The sequence below is a fragment of the Podarcis bocagei genome (assembly GCF_964188305.1).
Source record: "Podarcis bocagei genome assembly, chromosome: 4".
Lineage (NCBI taxonomy): Eukaryota > Metazoa > Chordata > Lepidosauria > Squamata > Lacertidae > Podarcis > Podarcis bocagei.
In genome coordinates, this window is record NC_138128.1 from 29,411,744 (window position 1) to 29,425,823 (window position 14,080).

The 14,080-nt window shown below is 42.6% G+C and overlaps 1 long non-coding RNA gene across 1 annotated transcript; it reads left to right on the top strand.

Moving 5' to 3' along the window:
• Positions 1-28: 28 nt before the first annotated feature.
• LOC308585183 lies at positions 29-13,921 on the top strand. The gene is made up of 4 exons (XR_014007126.1): positions 29-2,887; positions 4,344-4,503; positions 5,870-6,140; positions 12,093-13,921. It is a non-coding gene; the product is annotated as an uncharacterized lncRNA (long non-coding RNA).
• Positions 13,922-14,080: the final 159 nt, after the last annotated feature.

Here is a 14,080-nt window from a genome sequence, read left to right on the forward strand (position 1 = left end):
AGTAAACTGCAGGGGAAACAGGGTCAGGTTGAACTGATGTTTTCAAAATAAATAGAAAGCATAACTAATTTCAACACTTAGTAGGTTCTTCTGGACTGGAGTCTAGCACAACATCCAGCTGATCTTCTTAGTTCTTAACGATATTGTGTGTATTGCTGGCAATTCAAATACTGGGGAAAGCATTTTCTAGGTTCTTAATGATGTTTACTTGGAAAGCAAGTCTTACAGAGATTGCATGTGACTACACCAATAGGTACTTTTAGTAAATAGTATAAAACTAATTCATTTAAGAGCCTTACAGTGCTGCCTCAAGTGTACTGTGCAGAAATCGCTTGTGTGTCTAAGTTCAGGAACATTTAGAACTCCAAGGTTAAGTACAACACACTGCATGGAACAGTTTGCATCATATGCTAAAATGTATTTAACTGGCAGCATTTTTTAACCTTTGCCTCTATATTCATCTCTTCTTTTTTCCTTTCTCACTACTTGATTAGGAAGGTGTAGTTCTCTAAAGTTGACTCCTTTGTTGGGAGTGCTAAGAAATCTGATAACGCAAGCTTACCTTCTCATTTTGCCTAAGGAGAAACTTTTCAGCAGTGTTTCCATGTGCTATTGTAGCAAATTGCCTCATCAGGAAAGTGATATGCAAAGCAATAAAACCCAGCCAACTTTTGTGTTTTGGAGGCAAGTGCCTATCTTCTGTGTCACAGTCAAGAAAACAGAGTAGTTCTTGGAGAAAGGCTAGAGCAGGGTTAGCCAAGATGGTGCTTTCAAGATGTTGTTGAACTTCTGCTCACATCAGCCTTAAGCAGCTTGCCCAGTGATCAGAGGCGATAGGAACTGGCGTCCAGCATGTTGGTTATTCCTAGGGTAGAGTATCTGTTCCTTGTGTGACTCATATATGAGACTACTTCAGGATTGTACCAGTCTCTGGTCCCAGTGTCGTGTTGATGGTGAGCTATGGCTCAATAACACTTTTTGAAAAACATACCCCTAAAGCTGCTTATTAGTGGTAACTGTTACTATGGAGTGAATTGGGGCAAGCATTTTCTGTAAAGGCACCCAGTTCTTAAAATTGGCCTTCAGTCACTAATTCTGACAGCTGGATTTCAATAGTGGTTCTGGATAGGGTGCTATTTGTTCTCATTGACCCAATTGGAGGACAATCAGTAGCTCTGGCGGGGTTTTCCCCCCCGAAGGTTAACCCTCACCCACCATGTCCTAGTCCTGATCCCAGCTGCAAATAAATATACACTCTCGCCATAAATAACATAGTATTTTCATGTTACACTGACATTTTTAATTCTATTGCAATTATGAGAAATTAAATTGTTCTATAGGGTTCTTTGACCAGGATTGTCCACAGTGGGAAGAGTCTGGCCTGCTAGTGTGGCCACAAGTTGACTTTATGTAGCTGAACACCTGAAGGAATAGTTGTTGACCTTGGCTGAATGGCAGGTAGGATGTACCAGAGGGTGGGATGGAGGGTTTCTGTTGATGGAATGAAGCTTGAAACTCTGGCCCTTGGAAGACTAATATGAAACCCTGTTTATGTATAGTATTTGTCCAGATACACTGTGCTCTTTGTGGCCTTCAAAGTAGTAGAGATAAATACACTGCAGCATGTTCATCTTTAGCCGCACTTCTGGTTAGAAGGAGTTTAATTTTGCAATTTGACTGGGGATTGGTTTTGTCATTCACAGTAAATCAGCGGAAAAGTACAAAGTCAAAAGCAGCAAAGAAATAATTGTGTATGCTTATTGTTCATTAAACTCTGCTTCAACCCTACATGTAGGATAAAGGGTCGGATTCAAACAATGTTCTCTTTGTAAGCATTGTAGGAATCCAGTGTAGGGGGAGGACATGTTAATTTAAAAATGCAGGGGTGTTTGTTCAACTACCTACATCGTGTGATATGTGTAGGTTATTCCTCAGGGCATGTTCTGTACAGGGTATTGGACCCTGTGTTATTTTTTGGTGACATGATTTTGTGTGTCAAAGAAATCTTTTTGCCTATTACCACTGAGATTTGTATGTAATATTAATTTGCCTCACCTCTTTCTACCCAGGTTTGTTGGTTTCATGGACTACTCTTCTTTCGCTCTCAATATGAGACTTTCTGAAATGCTTCTTTATTCTTTTGTTCTCTTCTGTTGGACCTATAAAAAACCTGCTGCTGTTTCTGTAGTAATATCTGAACAGGCATAACACTCTGTCATCCAAAGAAAGTGAACAGTTCAATCTCATTCAGGTTCACTCAAAAGTAGAGTCAATGTGATAAAGTGCTTAAGATGTCGGAATGGGACTGGGGAGATCCCTGTTTGAATTGCACAGCCATGCAGTTCAAAAACAAAGTGTTTCCAAGTCAGGAAAAAGTCTGCTCTTTGCCATTCCACATCTTTCTGAATTTTGTATGTAATGATCTAGATATGCCCCATTACTATCAAATCCTTTCTACTAGTTCATGGCAACTTTATGGATGACTCTATATAGCAACAGTCAACTTCTAAGTGCATTTCTGCTCCCTGAATTGTAGCCCCTGTGAACCCACAGTGGACCTTTCTGGTCCTACAGCAGGGCTGGGAAACCTGTTGCACTCCAGTCCTCATCAGTCTCGGACAGCAAGGCCAAAGATCACAGATGAAGCCAGTTGAAGTTCAGCAGCATCTGGTGAGCCAAGGTTTCCCCAGCCCTGTCCTGGAGAATGGCAAAGAATACATTGCCGTGACATACTATTATCAAGTTCTGGTTTAAGAACCCTTCTTATTTGTGCATATTGCTAATTCTATTCCCAACCTGAAATGTGAGTATTATAAAATGGCTGTCCCATTGTTCCATTTAGGTGAAAGTGAGGGGGCAAGGACAGCTATAAACCAGGAATGAGAAGGTACAGGAAATGACTCAGAAGATTTAGCTTTATTTAATTAACCATTTGTGCTTTTGAAATATCTCCTCACTGATTTTAAAACTACACTACTTAGTGCCACAGGCAGAGGCAAGTTAGAACAGTTATCACAGCCTCTGGCATGGGCAAGATAATTACATGGATCAAGAATCAGTTACAGAAAAGGTGTGTTCTTCCTGGAACATTCTGAAATCTGTACCAGTTTAAGACTTGTTTTAAACCTCGATGCCAGGGAGCAGTGTCCCAACCTGCAGGTATAGCTTTGGCTTCTCATACTCTACAATTACTCAAGTATACCCTAATTAAGAAGTTAAAATGACTGTTTTGAGAGAGAGGGATTTATTATTGTGGTCACTGCCAAAATTGCAAGTTAAATTTTCACTACAAGAAAAATCTGTTGCTTTTATGGATGCATACAACTTTCACTCCTTTTACCTTTTTTTAAAAAAATCAAACAAGTTCATTGTGCTTTTTCGTGGGCTTTTGAAGCTCTGAATTCCTACTTTTTATTTTGAAGGAGGATCCAGCTGATGGGAGGAAATGTTAGGATTACCCTAGGGTAGGGAACTTTCAGCTGGCCAGATGAGTATAATTTCCATTCCCCTTCTCTTGAAAAAGCACGGCCAATGGTCAAGGAATGATGGGAGTTAAGTCCAGCAATAGTCTAGGGCCCTGCCTTTAGACTCTGGTCCAGTTCTGTCAGCAGAGGGAGAAAGAGAGACTACAGCAGAAAAATGTTTAAAGATGTCAGCCACCAGCCAGTGGTAGCACATGAGAAACAGGCAGGAGGAATGTTTTAAACAACTATTTAAAAGCTTTTTTTCAGTTATACAAAATAAAGGGAAAGAAAGTAGGGAGAATTCTTAAGAGAAGCTTAGAATCATAGAATCATAGAGTTGGAAGAGACCACAAGGGCCATCGAGTCCAACCCCCTGCCAAGCAGGAAACACCATCAGAGCACTCCTGACATATGGTTGTCAAGCCTCTGCTTAAAGACCTCCAAAGAAGGAGACTCCACCACACTCCTTGGCAGCAAATTCCACTGTCGAACAGCTCTTACTGTCAGGAAGGTCTTCCTAATGTTTAGGTGGAATCTTCTTTCTTGTAGTTTGAATCCATGGATACATGGAAACAGTGGTAAGCAAATAATGGTAACTGTTGGTGGCTGTGTAAGAGAATTGGATCATTCAAGACAGGCCTCCATTGTTAACATTACTGATGATACCAGATCAGGTTATAGAGTAGGGATCTCAAAGAACAAGCGTGGAAGCTGCAGCGCCCAAACAGCACAGAGAAGAGCAATTCAGTAGTGGTGTGTATTTTGGGAAGAAAAGTTATTTGCTTTGTGCTGAGAAAAATTGTTGACCTACTAAAGTCATATCATTGCGAGACAGATGACTGGAGAGAGGACATTTTATTTTTCTTCTGCTTCATACAGCTGCTTTAATTCTGAAGTTTACAGGAGTGATGAGTCATTATAATATTGGACTTTGTGATCCAAGCTGCAAAATATGGCAGTGCCCTAAGAGAAGAAGCAGAGCTTCATTTTTCTTTTTACTGCTGGCCTGGCTTCTCTCATGGATGAAAGATGCCTGAATGTAAGTATTATGTTTGTTCTACTCATCCCTTCATTCAGTGAGGTGCTAATTAGAGGTTTACTTAAAATATGAGGGGCGGCTGGGGGGGGGGCACAGCGGCAGCAGGGTTTGACGCATACACAATAATGAAGTAATCCCAGATAAAGTAAAGCCTGCGTTCACATTAAAAATGAGACCTGAAAAAGGGTTTCTGTGATGCTACATGCATACTATGTAGTTCTTTGTATAGCACAGGATGGATGGCAAAGAGAAAGAGATGCCCAAAGTAAGAGTGTGGTGCAGTTGCATTGAATAATCTGACGGGGAAATCCCAGGGTGTTTACAGATCAAGATACAGTTGTTGGTTTTTTGGGGGGGGGGGTGGACGTAAATGCTGCCCTTAAAACTTCCCCAGTCCCACCATGAGAGCTTTTGCCTAGCTAGGAAGTATCCTTAAATTGTGATGGTGCTTTTTTCTTGGATGGAAGACAACATGCAGAAACATTGCATGCCTAGAGTCAATTCAGTGCTCTGCCCATATTTGCACGTGGTCCTGCCTGCCACTGGTTTGCAACTCCTGGAAGATTGCCCATGAGGAAATGTGACCCTCAGGCTGAAAAGAATCCCCCACCCCTAAGAAAGAGTATGAACCAGAAGCAGAGGACAATTTTGCTTAGCCTGTGATAGTGCTTTGTATAGTCCAAGGTGCATCCCTCTCAATAGGAGCCTATAATCCTCTTCAGATGCAATGCGATGTAAAGATGCTGGGGGGGGGGGCATTCTGTGATATCTGTAAAACAAACAAATTTATCATAGAAACAGTGAATTGTAGAATTGGGTGGGACCCTGAGGACCATCTAATCCAACACCTTGCAATGCAGGAATCTCAACTAGATCATACATGACAGGTGGTCATCCAACCTCTGCTTAAAAACCTCCAAGGAAGGAGAGTCCACCACCTCTCATGGGAGTCTGTTCCAATGTTGAACAGCTCTTAATGTCAGAAAGTTCTTGCTGATGTTTAGTCTGAATCTCCTTTCTTGTAACTTGAAGCCATTGGTTTGGGTCCTACTCTCCAGAGAAAACAAGGTTGCTCCATCCTCCATGTGGCAGCCCTTGAGATATTTGAAAATGGCTATCATATCTCTTCTTTGCCAGGCTAAACATGCCTAACTCCTTCAAGCATTCCTCATAAGACTTGACTCATCTGAAGCTTGTGGTCTTCCCCCCTAATCTTTTCACATGCACTACTGGCAAGCCTAGTGTCCCCCATCTTATATTGTGCAGCTGGTTCTTCCTAAATTTGTCACTATTGAAATTTTATTAGTTTGGGCCCAGTTCTTCAAACTATTAAGGTCATATTGAATCCAGGTTCTATCTTCAGCAGCATTGGTTACCTCTCAGAGTTTGGGGTCATCTGCAGATTTTATGACCACCCCCCTAATGCCTTCATCCAATTTGTTTATAAAGATGTTGAACAACAACGGGCCCAGGACAGAACCTTGTGACACTTACTTTTCCCCACAAATGATGAGTCAGCCAGTTACAAATGCACCTAAAATATTCTGGACTAGAACTGATTCAATTGTACCCATGAAAGGTTATGCTCACTTAACGGATGAGGACAGAGAAGAACTATATACCATGATCTGCAAAAGGTACTGTCAGCTACTTATAAAGCTTAAATGTACACAGTATAAACATGGTGAGCAATGATAAAAACCATGAACAGGTGTTAACTAATAGCCTTTGTGGAGGAGAAACCATTGTGTCATTTTAGGGCAAAACAAATGCAACTTACTGATAAGAGCTAGTGCAGCAGTTTTATGCTGCAGTCTCCCTTTGAAGTTCCTTTGTTAGAGAACAGTTAGCAGCAGAGTGACCTAGAGGCAATTGAAATCTGACCAAAACATGTAATCTCTAGAAACTGCTCGGGAACATTTCAGTGTCCTAGACATAAATAATGACTTAAGGCAGCAACATTAGCAAATAAACTTCAAAGAAGACTAGGGAGGCATTGACTGTCTTCATGTTTCCCCCTACATCATGATTGCTGCATCATGCGTAATAATAATAATTTATTATTTATACCCTGCCCATCTGGCTGGGTTTCCCCAGCCACTCTGGGTGGCTCCCAATAGAATACAGTGGTACCTCGGGTTAAGAACTTAATTCGTTTTGGAGGTCTGCTCTTAACCTGAAACTGTTCTTAACCTGAAGCACCACTTTAGCTAATGGGGCCTCCCCCATTTCTGTTCTCATCCTAAAGTTAAGTTCTTAACCCGAGGTACTATTTCTGGGTCTGTAACCTGAAGCGTCTGTAACCCAAGGTACCACTGTATTAAAAACACGAAAAACATCAAACATTAAAAACTTTCCTAAACACACACATCATGATTTGCAATATATTGCCAGGTCAAAAATTATGAAACTGCTCTCTCTCGCGCGCGCGTGCGCGCGCTCTCTCTCTCTCTCTCTCTCTATATATATATATCGTCCAGCCCTAAAGAAGACCACTATGAATTGCTGAACTAGAATTGATCATTACATTTGGTTATTTAGTCCTGAGTTGAGACTATACTTTCTTCTCCATGTGAGGATAACACTGAATGCCCTGGTGGAGTAGGCTCTAATCCAGAAAAGCTTCTATCACAAATACTGGGCTCCAAGACTTGGTTTTTTTTTGGGAGGGGGGTTTGCTGTATCAGACAAACCTTTCAAGCTGCAGGGTTCAGTTACACCAGAGGTAGCAGGGCAGCAGTTGAAGAAGGAGCAAAAAGGGTTTTCTTGTGTGTGTGTGTTTCTTTGTGGCTGATTAGCTGTTTTCCCTGTGTAAAGGTCAGAGGGGGCAGGGTTTCTGTTGAGGAAGGGGATTAGCTGTGGGAGGAGCTTATCAGAGGTGGCAGGGCAGCGGCGCGCCGCAGTTTGATCCATCTTTTTGATTTGGGGCGCTAGTCTCAAACGTTTGTTGGGGGAGACCTAGGCTTTTTTGTGGGGGGAGTTATTTGTCCTGTCTTCACGCTTTTTATGATGGAGGACCGCTGTAGCCACCCCAACGACGTTCTCAATATGGAGGGGGAGGGAACAGCTGCAGTCGCCTGCGGTTCCTGCGCAATGTTTGCCATCTTGCCAAAGGTTGCAGGCAGCTTTACCTGCAGCAATTGCATGTTGATTGCCCTCTTAAAAGACAAAGTCCAGCAACTGGAGGAACGTGTAGCTACGCTCCAAAGAATTAGAGATCTGGAACTCTTCTTGGAAGCAACAGAGCACACCGTCTCCACCAAGGAGGAGACAGGGGACTCCCCTGAGAAGGAGGCTAGTTCATCAACACAGGAGCCAGATATATGGAGAAACGTGACTCAAAGAAGTAGGAGGCCCAGGGTTCGTTCTGATTGTTTAGAAATACACAATCGCTTTGAGGTCCTCTCCCCTAGCATGGAAGACGAAGAGCAGACTCCATCTGAGGATCTCTCCCTCATTTCAGTCGATCAGGTATATGAAGACGAGCAGCAAAGTCAGTCCTCAGGGAATGTGCAGGCGACCTTGGAATGGACAGCTCATGGAAGAACCCCGACCAAACCTAAGAGGAGGCGTGTAGTGGTGATAGGGGATTCCCTACTGAGGGGAACAGAAGCAGTGATCTGTGGGCCTGACAAGATGTCTCGGGAAGTGTGCTGTCTCCCCGGGGCTAAGATCCAAGATGTAACTGAACGACTGCAAGGAATCATAAAACCCACTGACAAATACCCCTTCCTCTTGGTTCATGTGGGAACCAATGACACTGCAAGCAATAGCCTCCAGAAGATCAAAGGAGACTACGAGGCTCTGGGCAGGAAATTGAAGCAATTAAATGCACAAATTGTCATCTCATCTGTCCTCCCAGTTGAACGACGTGGCCCAGGGAGAGAGGGAAAAATAGTGGAAGTGAACAGCTGGCTTCGCAAATGGTGTAAACAGAAACGGTTTGGATTCTTAGATCACGGACTGCAGTTTCTTGAAGATGGACTTCTGGCAAGCGATGGGCTGCACCTCACAACGGTTGGGAGAAATGTTTTTGCCAAAAATCTCAGAAACCTCATCAGGAGGGCTTTAAACTGACTAATGTGGGGGAGGGAGACAGTGCTCCTGAAGGTAGGAGTCTATCAATTGATGAAGATGATCATCCAAATGTCATAGACCAAATGGAGCAAACAGCACGCAGACCTAGTGGTGGGAGGAAAAAATCCTTAAATAAGAGACATGGGGGAATGATTAATGGACTTCAATGTCTGTACACTAATGCGCAAAGCATGGGAAATAAACAAGATGAGCTTGAGCTCTTGGTACAGCAAACTAAATATGACATAATAGGCATCACTGAAACCTGGTGGGATAAGTCCCACGATTGGAATGTAATAATGGAGGGATACAATCTATTTCGGAGAAACAGACCAGACAAGAAAGGAGGAGGAGTGGCGTTATATGTCAGAGATCCAAGATTTAGAACCTCAAAGCCAAATTGAGAGCATTTGGGTCAAAATTAAGGAAGAGAAGAATAACAGAGACCTCATTGTGGGAGTTTACTATAGATCCCCAAGCCAAACGGAGGACATAGATGATGCCTTCCTGGAACAGATGGCCAAGCATGCAAAAGGAAGGGAGATAGTAGTAATGGGGGACTTCAATTACCCGGATATTTGTTGGATGTCAAACTCAGCCAAGAGCATAAGGTCAAACAGATTCCTCACTGGCCTTGCAGACAACTTCATTGTCCAGAAAGTGGGAGAAGCAACAAGAGGAACAGCCATTTTAGATCTGGTCCTAACCAATGTTGATGACCTGGTTAGTGGGGTAGAAGTGGAAGGATCATTAGGCGCGAGTGATCATGCTCTTCTGAAGTTTACTATACAGCGGAAAGGAGCAGCCAAGCATACTAGGACTCAATTTCTTGACTTTAAGAAAGCCGACTTCATAAAACTTAGGGAAGTGCTGGATGAGATCCCATGGACAGTAATACTAAAAGGAAAGGGAGTTCATGATGGCTGGGAGTTTGTTAAGAGGGAGATAGTAAAAGCACAACGTCAGGCAATACCAATGAGACGGAAACATGGAAGGTGCCTAAAGAAGCCAGGGTGGCTATCTAAAGAACTTTTAACTGAGTTAAGATTAAAAAAGGATGTGTACAAAAAATGGAAAAGGGGGGAAACCACCAAAGAGGAATTCAAACAAATAGCCAGCACGTGTAGACACAAAGTCAGAAAAGCTAAAGCACAGAATGAACTCAGGCTTGCTAGAGAGGTTAAAAGCAACAAAAAAGGCTTTTATGGGTATGTTCGTAGCAAAAGGAAGAACAAAGAAACAGTGGGGTCACTCAGAGAAGATGGTGAAATGCAAACAGGGGACACAGAAAGGGCTGAACTCCTCAATGCCTTCTTTGCCTCAGTCTTCTCCGATAAAGAAAACAATGCCCGACCTGAAGAATTTGGAGCAAATGATTCAGCAAAGGAAACACAGCCCAGAATAACTAAGGAGATAGTACAAGAATACTTGGCTAGTTTAGATGTATTCAAGTCTCCAGGGCCAGATGAACTGCATCCAAGAGTATTAAAAGAACTGGCAGATGTGATCTCAGAACCACTGGCAGTCATCTTTGAGAATTCCTGGAGAACAGGCGAAGTCCCGGCAGACTGGAGGAGGGCAAATGTTGTCCCTATTTTCAAAAAGGGGGAAAGAGAGGACCCAAATAATTACCGCCCAGTCAGTCTGACATCAATACCAGGGAAGATTCTGGAGCAGATCATTAAGAAAACAGTCTGTGAGCACCTAGAAAGGAATGCTGTGATCACCAATAGTCAGCATGGATTTCTGAAAAATAAGTCCTGTCAGACTAACCTGATCTCGTTTTTTGACAGAATTACAAGCCTGGTAGATGAAGGGAACTCAGTCGATATAGCCTACCTTGATTTCAGTAAGGCATTTGACAAGGCGCCCCATGATATTCTTGTAAAGAAGCTGGTAAAATGCGGTCTTGACTATGCTACCACTCAGTGGATTTGTAACTGGCTGACTGACCGAACCCAAAGGGTGCTCATCAATGGTTCCTCTTCATCCTGGAGAAGAGTGACTAGTCGGGTGCCACAGGGTTCTGTCTTGGGCCCGGTCTTATTTAACATCTTTATCAACGACTTGGATGATGGACTCAAGGGCATCCTGATCAAATTTGCAGATGACACCAAACTGGGAGGGGTGGCTAACACCCCAGAGGACAGGATCACACTTCAAAATGACCTTGACAGATTAGAGAACTGGGCAAAAACAAACAAAATGAATTTTAACAGGGAGAAATGTAAAGTATTGCACTTGGGCAAAAAAAATGAGAGGCACAAATACAAGATGGGTGACACCTGGCTTGAGAGCAGTACATGTGAAAAGGATCTAGGAGTCTTGGTTGACCACAAACTTGACATGAGCCAACAGTGTGACGCGGCAGCTAAAAAAGCCAATGCAATTCTGGGCCTCATCAATAGGAGTATAGCATCTAGATCAAGGGAAGTAATAGTGCCACTGTATTCTGCTCTGGTCAGACCTCACCTGGAGTACTGTGTCCAGTTCTGGACACCACAATTCAAGAAGGACACTGACAAACTGGAACGTGTCCAGAAGAGGGCAACCAAAATGGTCAAAGGCCTGGAAACGATGCCTTATGAGGAACGGTTAAGGGAGCTGGGCATGTTTAGCCTGGAGAAGAGGAGGTTAAGGGGTGATATGATAGCCATGTTCAAATATATAAAAGGATGTCACATAGAGGAGGGAGAAAGGTTGTTTTCTGCTGCTCCAGAGAAGCGGACACGGAGCAATGGATCCAAACTACAAGAAAGAAGATTCCACCTAAACATTAGGAAGAACTTCCTGACAGTAAGAGCTGTTCGACAGTGGAATTTGCTGCCAAGTAGTGTGGTGGAGTCTCCTACTTTGGAGGTCTTTAAGCAGAGGCTTGACAACCATATGTCAGGAGTGCTCTGATGGTGTTTCCTGCTTGGCAGGGGGTTGGACTCGATGGCCCTTGTGGTCTCTTCCAACTCTATGATTCTATGATTCATTAATTCATGGTGTGAAGATACATGTAGTTTCAGATTATACTGCAGTAAATGCGCAGATACAAGTATGAATTCAGCAACTGCAGCTACAGCGTCAAAGTATTTGCAGAGAAGCAAGAAATCTAAGAAGTTTGTAGTTATGGATTACACCTAGAAAAAAATTCATTTCACATCCTCGAGCTTAGCCATAGTTACACTAGTGTTCTTTCTACACCTCTCTTTCCCATTTATTGAAATTCTTTGCCCTGCTAAATGGCACCTTTCATCCAATCACTGACAGCAGAAAGGTTTACATGGGAGAAATTGTTAATGTTATGATGTAGCCATTAAATTATAGGGCAGGGATAATATAAACACATGCAGTTCCCTTTCCAATGTTCAAGAGTAGAAATACAGAATATTATACCTGAAAGCTGAATAATCTGTAGGCAGAGCAAAAAACAGATTACAAGTTACTGTAAGTTGTACTATCAAGTACAGGCAGCAATAGGAAAGTAATTATGGGCAGTCTTAACGGTCTTTACCTCTTTGCAGAGTGAGGTCCATCCCTATCATCCATCCTTCAGTGCTTCAGTAATTATCGGGAGGAAAGGAAGTAGGGAATATTTTGCATCCACAGGATCCAGAGCTCTCCTGTTCGCCTGGCATACCCCTGGAGCTTCCATACTTATATTCCCACCTCCATACTTATATTCCCCTGCTCTCTATTTAGTGCCTTCTAGAATTATTTTTCCTAGCAGGCAGAAGGCACACAAATGGTGCAAGGGGGGATCCCCAATATGGCTGTTCCCCAAATAGGCTTGTCAAGAGAGAGCACATCCTGCTGTGTTCTCTAAAGGACTTCATTTTATAAATGACCAGCCCTTCTAAGCATATCCTCACCTTCACATCTCAAGGAGAGAGCAGGTTTGTAAGGGCAATGCTGTTATCCAAGATATACCAGCCCTTGCTGGTTTGGGGCTTTATAATTACTGTTAATAATTTGATTTGTATCTTGCCTCTCCTCCCAAAGAGTCTAGGTTTGGCAGATACAGCAATGATAAAACAAGAAGGCAGTAACTGGAACTTTTGGTGGTAGCTACATTGAGCTTTTTAAAGTAAAGATTGGGTAAGTGTTTTTAAATACACTTCGTATTGGACACTAAAGCTAACGGGCCTGTGAGAAGCACAGCATGTACATTGTTCTCAGAAAATAAGCAACACTAGCCTTAGAATAGGTAGCATTCTGTAGAATGCACTCTGGTAGTTGAACCTGGTAGTGTGTCAAGTATAAATGACAGTGGCCAGCTCCTGAGAATCATGGAATAGTTTCAGCTGATTTCTTAGATAAAAAGCATTCCTTGGCATCTGCATCTCCAGCCACACTCCCCTGCTGCATGAATGTTCTTTCGTCAATGAGTTTATCATTGTGTCTGGAAAAGTAATCCCTGCATCTCCCCTGTACTAAATCTGGAAGCATCCATACTGGAGTAGTGAAGAGCTACCTTCTGGCTAGGAAGACAAATACAGTGTTTTTTTAACTGTTAAATTAGTTGCACTAAAAGTCAGGTCTGGCTTTTAGCTCAACTAATCTATCTCAGTTCAATTAATCACTCACGCAAGTGGTATTTCCCATAGCTGAGTGAGAGAAGGGGAGGGAGGAAAGGACTGTTTAGCCACTCTTCTGTGTGTGACTTCAACAAGTTGATACTGTGTAAAGCTGCTGCTTGTTAGTCCCCCTTATAAATAGGACAAATGCAAAAGCTGTGATAAATAGGGTGAGGTGGGCTCATGGGCCTCTAAAACCTCCAGTAGCTGGAGAGGCTTCAGAGTGGATTTTGTTCTGCTTTAGCTACGATTGCATTTGTGTTTGTCAAAATGCATCTGCTGTATGCACAGAAGAGGCCCACAGCTATTTCAAGCAATGGCACATTACATAACTTTTAACCTGAATTTTATTCTTCCCCTATCCACATTGCTTTACAAGTTCAGTAGCAATATGCTGCATAAAGATGCATATATGGACCCCTCACCCCTTTAAACTTTGTAATTAATGAAAATTATGGTAAGCCAAGCCTGGGAATAACTAGCAAATTTACTGACTGCAGAGGTTGCCTTAAGAGCAGATTCCTTACATTTGCAATCTATATATCCAGCCAATTGCTGCACAATTATATAGCATTAGTAAAGGACAGATATTCCCTTAACAGAAATCCACAAATGTACTCACCATGTAAACCATTTCTCTCCCTGGAAAAGCAAACCATTCCAGCAAGGGCAAGATTTAGGTCCGAATTTAAAGTTAAACTATGGTTTGTAGGAATTAGCTTGAATCCAAAAGGGGTAGCGATACAGAAAGCCGAGCAAGTCACTCTGTAGGAGAATGTAGGATGGAACTTAATTTCCTTTTTGGTCTCTTCCATGCAGTCTTCAAGTTGCATCAGTAGTTATTTAGTTAGACACAACTGCCTAACAGCTTTGCTCTGGGGGGCATAAGTGTACAAAGGAAAGGTCATGGGAATTTCTATTGTAAAATTGCTGAA